Genomic DNA, 12971 nt, shown 5'->3' with positions numbered 1-12971 from the left:
ACTCGTAAAAATAGAGGTGAACCACTTTGGTTCAGTAAATATCCATGTTTATAAAAGAACCTTTTAAAGACTTAAAGAACTTTTCACTTAAAGATTATTTACCAATTCCAGTTGTTCACACTCTCAACACATCTCTCCAAACATGGTTCTTAAAGGAAACAAAAGTGGTTATTCTATGGCATCACTCAAAGAAACTTTTGTGGCACCTTTATCTTTAATAGTGCTGGGTTCGAAAACCACAGGGCCGCAATCAAACGAATGCCATTAGTCCGAAATAAGACCAAAATAGTCCTCTCAGAATCAGCTGTATCCACTATAGCCTTGCTTGATTGACCCCGGGTTACATTTGTTAAAGAATAACATGTACTGCTGCTTCACACTCTCATGGTCCATACCGTTGGACTCTGCCATGACAGGCTCCTGCGGTTCAGTTGGTCCCTTTACGTCTTTGACAACGGCTGCCCTCTCCATATCCAAGATGACCTCTGCTGTGACATGGGGGAGACATTTAGCACTGAGGTGAAAATTAGAGCAGAGAGGTGAGACTAGACCTGAAGACCACATATGGAATTTTAAACCATACTTTATAAATGCACAATATATACACACACACACACATGTACAACACTAGTAATTCAATGTATATTAAACAAAGGTATATCATATTGATATTATGTATTCTGACTGCAGCACAGAATTCCCAGCCATTGTCTTTTTAGGTTGCCATTTTTACAGTTCTGTTCTAAATATTGGAATCATTAAGCTCATTAAACTGATTTCACACTTAACATTCAGAAATAATCACCTCTTTCACTATATTATCATTATTATCTGGTGCCAGTGGAGACTGACAGGTAATTAACAACATTTTTGTTGTAGCTTTTCAGACACTGAATTCCAAGGTTATATTCCACTGGGGCCGGCATGCTTGAAGATAGATTTGTGTGGAAATCCCAGCTGTGTAGTTTGGTATTTGTGGTTCAGGAGTGTTTAGGTCTCTGTGGAGGCAGTGTGAATCTCTATGTAGGTCAGAGGAACATCAGGAAGAGAACTGAACCATATACGTCAGTAGCTCATCTCATAGCTTAGGCTGCAACCAGCTTCTCAGGGTGGACCAAACCCAGATTTTGGTTAAAAGGACCCATAGAAATATATTCAAATCTGTCTTTGTGTGCATTCTTTGCCATATGGATTGTTTTTGCAGTGCTAGGAGCTGTACGTTGTTAGGCAGATTTGAGGTTATCTGGCTTGTTGATTGTACTGTATGACTTGTTCATATCTGTTGGCCATTGTTTATTGCTGTTTTTTCTCTTTATTACCTTGTAAACATGCATTTTAGTGCTTTTATTGTGTTTTCCAGTTTGTTCTGGGCTGTTCTTTATTGCTTCCGGTCCATTGCATTCTATTCCACTCCACTATGAAACCTAAATGAATTTCCACAATGAACAAATTCACTTCAGGCACCCTATTTCTGCACAGAACCGCTATGTAAAGATGAGGGAAGAATGACTCAGAAGCAGACAGAGCCCTGGGGCCAGCCCCAACAAAGCCATCATACTGGTATGCTGGACACTGTTATAAACTGAATGCATACCCTCAGGGCGGGTGACTACCAATACAAGATATTGTACAGATTTGGGGAAGAATTGCCTTAATGGCAGAACACATGGCTCTATTCCACATGTCCATTACACTGGCCAAGAAAGTACACTCTTAGTCTGAGTCCACTGGCCTAATCTTGGAGGCTTAGAGATCTTGGCTCAGACTTCAGGTTTGCTAAGAGAAGTGGAATGTGATTGGTTGATATAAGCACAGCAATGGCAATGTTCTGAAAATGCCCAACAACCCAAAACCCCTGTATCCTGTTTATTGCTGCCTAACATTTTTTTATTCCTTTATATATAGCCTCTAGCAGTTAAGGTTGATCCGTCAAGGCAAATGTTTGATCTGTCAAGGAAACTGTGTTGTGAAAAAATGCTTCAACTGCTATTCTAAGATGGTAAAGCTAATGCCAGATTGGTGGAGCATTGAATTAAAGCAATAACACTTAATCTCACTGGAAACTGAGGGTAGCATTGACCTTTTCCAGGAATCATTACTCGGGGCTAATGGTGACTGTTGTAAATTTTAAGACTTCTAAAATGTGAACACGCTGGAAATTGTGAGGTTTAACAAATGTCAGAGTTGTTAGGAAAATAGGATACTTCGGTGGTGTCTGGGACTCATTTACCTGTTTCGTGAGGGGTCTTCTGTACCTGTGTCGCTTTTGCAGGGACCTCAGTTTCTTCCATCAGTTCCACTCCCTTGCTTTCCCCTCCTGTCTCCTTTATTTCTCCCTCCACTTGTTCTTCCACAGTCTCAGCTTCAACTGTCTCTCTACCACCACCGACCACCACTTCTTCCCTGCCATTTTGCACTAGCACGCCACCTTCCAGGGTCATTTCTTTGATGACTCCCTGCTCTTTGTCTTGATTGGGTTGTGATTCCGCCATGTGCTTTATTTGTTCGGCCAGCTTGGGCAGCTTCCTTTCAGGCCTCCTTTTCTGGACTTTTGATTCCCTATCTTTAATGTCCATTAACTTCTCATCATCTCCTACCTCTGTTTCCCCAATTCCATCAGACTCCATCAGAGTATCCTGCTTCTGTAGAAGCTCGACAAGCTTCTGGTCCTGTTTTCCTTCATCGTCTTTTACTTGCTCCCCTGCCTCCTTCCCTTGTCTTTCTCCATCCGTTGCTGAATCAGGAGGCAACTCCACCTGCACTGAGGGTACGTCTGACCCAATGTCCTTGTGGTCAACAAGATGCTTGCCCTTAGATTCCAATTCTTCTGGCTCTTCAACTGACTCCTCACCATTTCGAGTGGGCTCCTTAATGGACCCTACTGGTTCTATTTTTGTCTCCTCAACTGACACTTCTGCTTCTTGAGATGACTCCTGATGTGGTTTCTCTTGTTTGTGATCAGTTAATGTATTCATTTGCGATACTTCCACAGGGTACTCGAGCGGTTCCTGAACCAACCCTACCTCCTCTTTAGTTTCTTCTCCATTTGAATGCACTGGCTCTGTTTCTGATGAGTCTAGCGCTGCTTCGTAATGCTCTTGCATGGCATGCAATGCAGTGAGGCCTTTTGTATCTTCACCTCCATGCTCATGCACCACAGCAGCTAAGGCATCCCCTGTTGCATATTGTTCTCCGTCTGCCGTTGCTGGAGACTGCTCAGCTACATCCTGTTTCGGCACAAGTTCCTCCACAACCTGCTCGAAGACCTCTCGTGCCACATTGTCTTTGGAAATCTTCACTGCCTGCTCAAATGCTGCTTTCACTGCGTCGATGACATCAACCAAGTTTGGTGGGGCATATTCAGGGTTTGAGGAGGAAGGAGCAGTGTCTGAATAAACCGAAACAAATATGAACCCTTAATAATAATAAGTCAACTAGTCAACTAGTTTGTGGCTACAATTTGCCTCTCAATTCACACTACGTGGAAAAAATGTAGGGACACACCTCTTCATCATTGAATGCAGGTGGTTTCATTCAGTCCCATTGCCACAGGTGTTTAAAAGCAAGCACCTAGACATGCAGTTGGCAGAATGGGTGGTTCTAAAGAGCTCACTGAATTCCAGCAACGTGCCACTTAAAAATCACTCTGTGTCATTTCTTCCCTCCTAGATATTTTAACTGTTAAAGGAATTATTGAAAAGTGGAAGTGCTTTTACAGCCGCCAAGTGGAACCAGCTCCATATTAATGCCAGTACGACGGCATGTCATAAAAACTCTAGGTGTAATGTGTAGGTGTCCCAATACTTTTGCCCATTTTTCACTTTAAAGCAAGTCACCTCAAAGGCATTTTACTGGCAGACTTCCTTTAACACTGGCAGCAGAAACAGCAGCTTGACACAGATGCTCAAGTCTTGAACATGTGATGAAAGGATATATACCAACAAAGTAACACTGTTTCAACTCTCAGGATCAGATACAGAACAAAATGTGCTTTGATGCGAATGCAGTGATATTCCTTTTTCTGGGCTGGAGGAAAATTACATTGGTAGAATGTTTTGGTGGCAACCAACTAAATTTATTAACATTGGTTTCTCTTTGTCTCTGAACCAAGCTTGTTCACCTCCCCAGTGTTTTGCTGAGCTTTGTAAGGCGACCCTCAGTGGAGGTTGTGTGGTTAGCTTCTTAGTCTTCTTAGTAAATCTAACGCTAATTTAAGACTCATTATTAGTTTATATTGTGACTGAATCAAGCCACATTTTGCCACATAGGGTAGTCCCAGCCTTATGTTTCAATGTTGGAAGTTTACGGGTTAGTGAAATTTGTTAGTGAACTTTCACCAGGATGCTTTATGAACCTCATTATCTTACTATTATTTGTTAAGGTCAGCTCAGCCAGTTTGCATTGCTTTGCATATGGTTACCGAATAGTAATCCTTAGGGTATAATACAGGTCACAGAGCATTAGGGGTTAGTAGGGGATAGTACATTCACACAAATTATTAGTGCACTGGCTTCTAACATTTTATGACTGGCTGTGACTTCAATTATATTATTTATTATTAATGTATTAATCTGGTCATTTTCATTGTACATAAAAGATATTACCTTAAATATTAGATTTTAGATTGAACACTTTTAATAAAACATGTAAAGTGTAAAAGTGTAAACAGTGTAATAGTTTAAATTCCTGTTTCATATTCTATAAAAACCAGCTATGGTGTGACTACCAGTTCATTAAGATGAATAATACCAGTACATTTTAATTTAGGGCAAGCAAGCTTCCAACAGAGCTTTCCAGCTAGTACAATAAAGCCTTGACTACAACAAATACTCTCGGTTCAGAAAAGCTTCCTGCCATTTGTAAAGAAGCTACTATACCTTGAGCCTGGCACAGATGAAGGAGCAAAATCACTAACAATCCTTTATGAAGATTCACTTCCATGGTGCAGTTCCTCCTGTTTGGCATGTGAGTGTTTATATGCGCGTGAGTGAAGTGGTCTCTTGCCGCTGGCCACTGAAGTGAAGACACTTTGTGGTTGCCGTTCCCTTCACAGTTATCATGAGGCCTTACTCCCCTGTGGAAAAGTCGCAAGGATCTGTTGAATGCCGCACAGAAACCCGGCTGCGGTCGCACTAGGCCGCAGCGGCATGTCACACTCTCGCTGTGAGGCTTGATATTGCAATTATGGCCCGGCTGCGAGGTTGTCAGAGCAGTATGCTAGTTTCAAACAGTGACGAGCGAGAAAATGTATATAAACACTGAACAGTCACCTCCCAGGTGCCCCAGTTCTGATTCCATTCATTGTCATTGTGTCCTGGTTTTATAGTTTATTGTACAGCACTGGTTCAGTGAAATTCAGCAGGCTGTGTACTGACAGTATACAAATACCATGTTCAGGGTTCATTTGCACATATCAAAAAATCGGACTGTTCACGGCCAAGCATACACCTGAAACCCCCACAGTGCATGGTTAATGTCCCTGGTAAGTGTTGGTAACACTCTATTTTGAGTTTATTAAGTTCTTTTTAAATTAATATGCAAATTAGACACTTACACTTTCGAAGATAAAGGTGCTACAAATGGTTCTTTGAGCGATGCCATAGTTTGTAGAAGAGATGTGTCAGAGTAAGAAACATTTTAGAAGTCTAAAGAACCTTGATGTAAAGATTCTATACTAATGTAAAGGTTCTTCACACTCTCACACATCTCTACATTTCAGAATTTGGTTCTTTATGAGATCATATGAAATTGCATTGCTCAAAGAACCACAGTGGTTTCTTCACCATGAATGAAAGTTTGATCATTATACCCTGTTTTAGTACATCATCAGAAGTCTTTTACATGATAATTGCTAATAATTGAATTTTTAGTTGTAATACAACCTCATAAATTACTGTGTTAATGATTATAACGCATGCAGTGGGGTCCAAAGGTTTTTCATTTCACATAATATTATCCTCACAGCAGGTGATTTTCTAAGTGAGAATAAGTGAATAAATCCGTTACAGGTGAATTTAAATAAAATAACATAATCTGTGAGTTTGGCAGTTCCTATTTACTTTCTCACTTTAACATGCTGAAGCTAAACTCAAATTAAGTGCCTAAACAGTATGTATTCTTTAAAAAGTTCTGAAGTGTACTTCTCTGGAAAGGATGTGAATGGATTTACGCTTAGGTGTTCAGGTAATTGTGCTAATTCTATAACTTTATAGCTACAGAATGAAGTTGTGTTGATCCTGCAGTTTCCTTCAGGATTAATACAATTTATATCTATGTGTTCATTCATGCATCCATCTAGCTATTTATGGCATACAGTGTACGGTGCAGGCCATGTTCATGACAGCCAGGTAAGTTCCGTGACAGCTTGGCATATTCGTACTGACAAACTGTTAATAATGAGTACTGCTTGCAGGAAATACCTTGCCATTTCTATTCTTTACGTAATACAGTAATCAGTATAGTAACACTGTAACTGTGGCTAGCATCATCATTTATGTTAATGTGGGGTCTGTTAGGGGCAATGTCCTCATAAAGCTATTCTGTCCATGATGCTTCTTAACGATGTTTATCACCAAGTTTGCTGTTGTCTGAGGTGCTTTTCTGTCTTGGCTAAGGGTGTGTTTCTAGCAGCCGTTTTTTTTTTCTTAAATATGACATTCTCCGTATTCTCAGTGGTGTAGAGTTAGAAGTTCTGCTCCAGCATTGAATATGTGCTCGGATTTCATTGTACTTTCTTGTGGGCCATCCAGGCTCATCCTGAGTCTTTAAAGACTTTGGAGTGACATGTTACAGAATTGTTTTTTTGGCTTCCGTTCCAGTTCTGACTTGTTGCCAGCAACTCAGAGTGTGACGTTCTGGGAGCGACATATTTCTGTCTAGTTGCGCTGGGAACTGTTCTTCATTTTAACGTGAATAAGCGAGCACTTAAATAAACAATTTTAAGAAAAAGATCCAAACATATCTAAGTATTAATATGAAGCTTTATATATTTCTTTCTTTCTTATTTATTTCATTCATTTAACATGTACTTGCTTCCTTTGGGTTTTATTGAATTAGGCCATTCCAACAGAAAAGAAGCAAAGTTTTAGTACTCCAGGAGGAACGCTCCAGAGAAGCTGTTATGAGTCTTTCTATATTTGCACTTTGACAGTTTAATATATGTACACATGAATGAATCAATACACAGAATAAGTTGGATTCCTCCTTTGTTCGGTGAATGCTGAGACTCCGAGCAGATCTTCATTTCGAACTATAAGGCATGCAATGCTCTTTCTGTTTGCCTTCAGCTAAATGAAAAAGCAGAACTACCTGTACTGCTCAGTGTTGTAGTTGTGCATCATTTTAATGGAGATCTCATGGTAATAGGGGTACAGTTATTAACTGTTCACAGCCAGCTCTAGGACTAGTGCACCCCAGAGAATACCTGGAGTGTTTTTGGCCTCATTGCTCCAATACGAAACCCATATGCTACCACTGTTTTCGCAACAGAAGGGGATATTGAGACAGGATACATGTGCAGAGTGGCTTTCGCAGAGTTGGTGGCAATCCAACACCTGTAGTCATCACAGGAGGCAGGGGTTACAACACAGTCAGGCAGGCATTTACAGGGCATGATGCATGACCAGAAAACAGAGCACGGCCTAGTCATGGTAGAATCAAACAAGGACGTCTCAGATGATTTGATTCTTTTGGGACTCTTGAGTCGAAGCAAAAGATTTGAAAACTGTGTTTCAAAATGCGTCATCACGTACTGCATTCACCTCACTCCCAAATCAGAATTATTTGCACCTCTGCTGCTTGTGGACACAGTTGTTTAACTTTTTTTTTTGCATTAGGCTCCAGTCTTACACTTCACAATATCAGCAACAACTGAATGGCATGAATAACTAACCAAGCAAAGGCAAATTGACAGGTATACATATGAGTGTTACTAAGTTGGTGAACTAGTTGCAGGAGTGAGTAATAATGAGTGGGTGGAGCCAGGGTGAAGTTGCAGCTAGAGTGAGCTAATCCAGGATGGACAATTCAAAGTGGATAGAATTCCATCCATCCATCCATCCTTCTTATCTGCTTCGTCCTGGTCAGGGTGACTATCCGAAATTATTGGGTCCAAGGCAGGAATATCCCCTGAATAGGGTGCCAGTCAACTGCAGGTGGACCACCCACACCCATACACAAGAAAACCTGTGCAATTACAAGTAGAACTATTTTTTTGCCCAATTCAGTCATCCAGATGTTTAGTCTTAAGCCATAGGCTTTTTTTAAATTAAAAGTTTATTATTCACTACAATTATGAATTCTGACTGTTATGAATAACGTTTACAGTAACTGCTAAATGTCGTTTGAGGATGAGGAATTAAGGTGTTGGGCTTTTAGTGTTTAAAAGGTTAAGAGTGGTCTGGTGTGAGGCTAGAGTTATGAGATATGATATCTACAACAAAAGACAATGTTATTTATTATCCAAAACCACCAATGACTCTACATGTGTCTACTGGGCTTTATATTTATATTTGTTTACTGCAAAAAAGTGACATTTCTAAAACAATTCATTTTACAATGCCCTACAAGTATGTATCCACCGGGAGTGTGTTTTAAAAATGCATTTCAGGCCAAAATCCTTCTCCAAACTGTTGAGAACAATGTCTCAGGTTTTAGGCATATATGTAATTATTTAATGTAATAGCTTTCAGATGGGGCATTACACTGTTAACATGTCTGGTTCCATTCATTTACATTGAAGGCATTTAGCAGACGATCTTATCCAGAGCGACTTAGAAAAGTGCTTCACTGTTTACTCAGAAAATACCCATAGCTAGTTTGTATCGGCTAGAGTCCAAAAGATACCTCTAAGCTTTGATACAACTAAATACAATAGCAAAAGGCAGAATGTAGAACCTATACTTCACCCAAGTATTCTCCAAAGATGTGGGTCTTCAGTCTGCGTTTGAAGACAGCGAGCGACTCTACTGTTCAGACACCCAGGGGAAGTTCGTTTCACCACTTCGGCGCCAGGACAGAAAAAAGCCTGGATGCTTGTTTTTACGTGGATCTTAAAGGATGGCAGGCCAAGCCGAGCTGTACTCGAAGCTCGAAGGACTCTTGGTATGAATCGCCTTTTAACCACTGCCATTCACCACCAATTGGTGTATTTCTCAACCCAAAATGATGTAGAATTCTTGAAAACATCATAAAAGTAAAATGATAATATAAGCAATATAAGTGTTTGCTGCTTACATGTATTCTACAGAGCTCTAATTATCTTCTGCTACAAAATCACAACCCCTGCAGTTGATTAATTTATTAAACCCTAGTCATTTGAGAGTGGGTATGTACCACCCACTTCCCAGCCACTTCCCTCTAATGCCTCATTTACAATGGTTTTCAGAGATGATTCAGGAGTGATTCATATCAGTGATAAAGTTTTGACATATGTACGGAAATCGTTACACCCCTCGAAGGTGCCAAAGGCTGTTCTTCAGAATGCTGCCACTGAAATGCCACTGAGTGGTTTGTTGATCAAGGTATTCAAGTAATGCAACAAAAGTGAATCATTTCGGTCAAAATAATGCAAGCCAATCTTTACCAATGTCACATCCACCACTGTGTTCCAAGGCACAATCGCAATATGCAGCAATGAAATCCCAGCACTAGTAGTGTGTCCACATCGTGGAGTCCTATTCTCTTCATCTTGAGTCAGTCCAGAGTGTGTGATAACTTCCCTTCTGTCCTCACACGATGAGTACAGATTCTAGATGACAGCCTTATTGCTGGGAATCCATTGTTTACTGCAGAGCTGTGACAGGGCTTTTGTTCATCTCTCTGTTTGGGTGGCATGTGTTTTCACTCCTCTTTCACATGATTAAAAAAGTAAGAAAAGAAACAGAAAACAGAATGATGTCATAGACTGCAGACTATAAAAGCCTACATGGTAGCCGAACGCAGCGTCTTCTCACATTCCCAGGGGCCAAAACAATTCTCCATGTGCAGATTGAGTGGTTTTTGGATTGTTTTTTTGAGTGTTGATTTTTCTCTTTAAAATATGGTCTGAAGTAATATGCAAATATTGTTAAAGTTTGTCTGATGTCACAATAACAAACTCATTTATGTATCTCCACCAATTCAGCCTAACTCCATTTCCACATTTCAGTTACAGTTGCAATCAAAATTATTCAGCCTCCGTTGCAAATTAGGTTAATTAGCAACATTTACATAACTTTTAGCTGTTTATTATAAACCAATGAAACACTTTAAACAGCTCAACACAACGGATACAAGAAGTCTGTCTCCATACTCAACACAAAACGCCACTTTTAATGATGGCTGTAGTCTCAGAACTATTCAAACCCTTCATGAGAAGCATCATTAGTACTTAGTACAGCACCTTCTGCTGACCTGACCTGCTGCAAACATGATGCATAGCCAGACACCAGCTTCTGGCAACGATCCTGCGGAATCTTAGACCATTCCTCATGGGCAGTGGCCTCCAGTTCACTTAAATTTATGGGTGTGCTGCTGCAAGATTTTCTATGGGGTTAGTCAGGTAACTGTGACGGCCACTCCAGAATTTCTGAAACCAAGAGGACTTCATCTAAAAACCAAGCCTTGGTGAACATTGAGCTGTACTCAGGATAATTGACTGTTGAAAGGTCCAATGACATCCAGGCTACAGCTTCCTCAAAGAAGGCATGATGTTTTCTTCCAGGACTTCCTGATTCTTCTCCTCCTGGTTCTGCCCTTCACACTCTGCAGGTTTCTAGTGCCAGATGAAGTAGCCCCGGAGCATCACCATCAACTTCAGCAAAGGCAGGGTTTTCTTTTCAGAATATGTCTCATTCTTCCTCTTTCAGACTGCTGAGCCAAGCATAGCCCAACATTTCCAGTGTTTTGGGATTTTCCATTTTGGGATTCTGTTCTGTGGAGCGATGAACAAAACCGGAACCTTTCGGGCCTACAGATCAGCAGTATGTCTGGAGGAGGACGAATGGAGCATACACTGAAACACTGAACGCCCTCTACTTTGCTTTGCTTCCTCTGGCACTGGTAACCTGCAGCGTGTGAAGGACAAGATGGATTCGATCAAAAATCAGGAAATCCTAGAGAGGAAGCTGAAGCTTGGGCGTGATTGGACCTTCCAACAGGCATACCTTAAGCATACCTCACCAAGGCTTATTTTCATTCCTGGAGGATTCTGGAGCAGGCATCACAGTCAAGGAAAGTCTTTGGTGGGATTTGAAGAGAGAAATTCCAGCACACAAACTCAAGAATGTTAGTGAACTGGAAGCCATTAACTATGAGGAATGGTCTAAGATTCTTCATGAACGCTGCCAGAAGCTGGTGTCTGGCTATGCATCACGTTTGCAGCAGGTCAGGTCAGCAGAAGGTGCTCTACTAAGTACTAAGACGCTTCTAATGAAGGGGTGGAATAATTCTGAGACAGATAGTCATCATTAAAAATGTCATTTTGTGTTGAATATGGAGAAAACACTTGTATTTGTTGTGTTAGAGCGGTTTAAATTGGTCTTGTTAGACTGGTTTAATGTAAACAGATGAAGGTTTGTACATTTTAATAATAATGGATATCGAAACTATGCTTCAAAACAGCCAGTTTTGAATAGCTATTTCTTGGTATGTCTCAAAAAACAACATATTTGCATATGTTACAGCAGTTTGCAAATCCATTCTAGGTTAAAAAAAAAGAAGTGTCAGCCTGGACTGCTTTTGAATAAGGCATCATGAAAATTCATCATGAAAATAAAGTCAAAAATGCTAAAAGTTGGGATACATGGGTTTTGCATGGCAGTGACGATATGTAACGTTTAAAGGTAACAAAATCAGCCAGTTCAAATGAAGCTAGCTTGATGTGAAGGTTCTTTAGCATTTTAAAGGTTCTTCACACTCCCACATCCCCAAACATGGTACATTTAAGGAACCAAAAGTTTGCTTAAATGCTTAAAGAACCATTTGCAGCATCTTTAATTCAAAAAAATGTTGGACTACAGGAGCGGTTCACCCAGTAGCTGTAGTACAGAAGCTTTTAACATATATCCAACAGTTTTATTTTGGCCACCAACTATATTAACACTTCATTTAACAGCAATATGATCTATGACTACATTCAATCATAACATTTTAAAATCTATACAGCTGAATCGCCACTTTCAGTAACATGCCTTTTATCAAAAATCTGTTCCTTGTGCTGCTGTTCCTCCTTTTCTGTGTTTTTGCCTCTGCTTCGTGACTGGGGATAGGATTAGGCCTGGGTAGTCTCCCAGTGAGCTATGCTAATGCAGTCACATGCCACTCACATTGTGTGCGCTAAGTCCCAGCTGGAGAGAGGCGGTGTTAGCTTGTGACTGCTCAGGGAGTTCTGAACCGTGTGGCTTAAGATATGAACGAAGCCATGCACAGCGGGCAGGCTCCACTGTAACTGATATTCAGCATATCTGCATAAAATACTGGAGATATGCTTTGAAAGGAATGCTTTAAAATATAATGGAAAAGCCATTTACCCCAAAAATAAGGGAACAGTGAATTGAGTACAGTTACATGAGATGTTTACCTTGTTGCTCAGAAGCAGCTACGAAACATGACAGAAAGCTTCAGCGTTTTCCTTGAAAGTTCATGTATTTAGTCATGCCATTCGAAAAGACTAAACCGTTGTTTCTCCATTGACTTTGAATACAGTGTAATATTTTTTACTCACCCCCAAAAAATACATTCTGATCACCATGCAGCAGAGAAAAGGAAAAGTTATATTTGACTCTAATAACAGCATGTTCTCCCCCTCCCGCAACACCACCCATCATTGATCAAATACACCAGTCATTCCTTGCGGCTGCAAGTGCAGGCTCAAATAAATATGACCTAACTCCTGGAACGTGATCCCTCTCCTGCTTGTCCTCCACCGACAGTAATTTAGGAGCCTTCTCATAACTGACAGCCAAACTGCTTCTCTCTTCAATGAGAAGGGT

The sequence above is a fragment of the Salminus brasiliensis genome, chromosome 24 (genome assembly GCF_030463535.1).
Source record: "Salminus brasiliensis chromosome 24, fSalBra1.hap2, whole genome shotgun sequence".
NCBI lineage: Eukaryota > Metazoa > Chordata > Actinopteri > Characiformes > Bryconidae > Salminus > Salminus brasiliensis.
The sequence above is the reverse complement of the archived record's forward strand: the minus strand, read 5'-3'. Positions refer to the sequence as shown.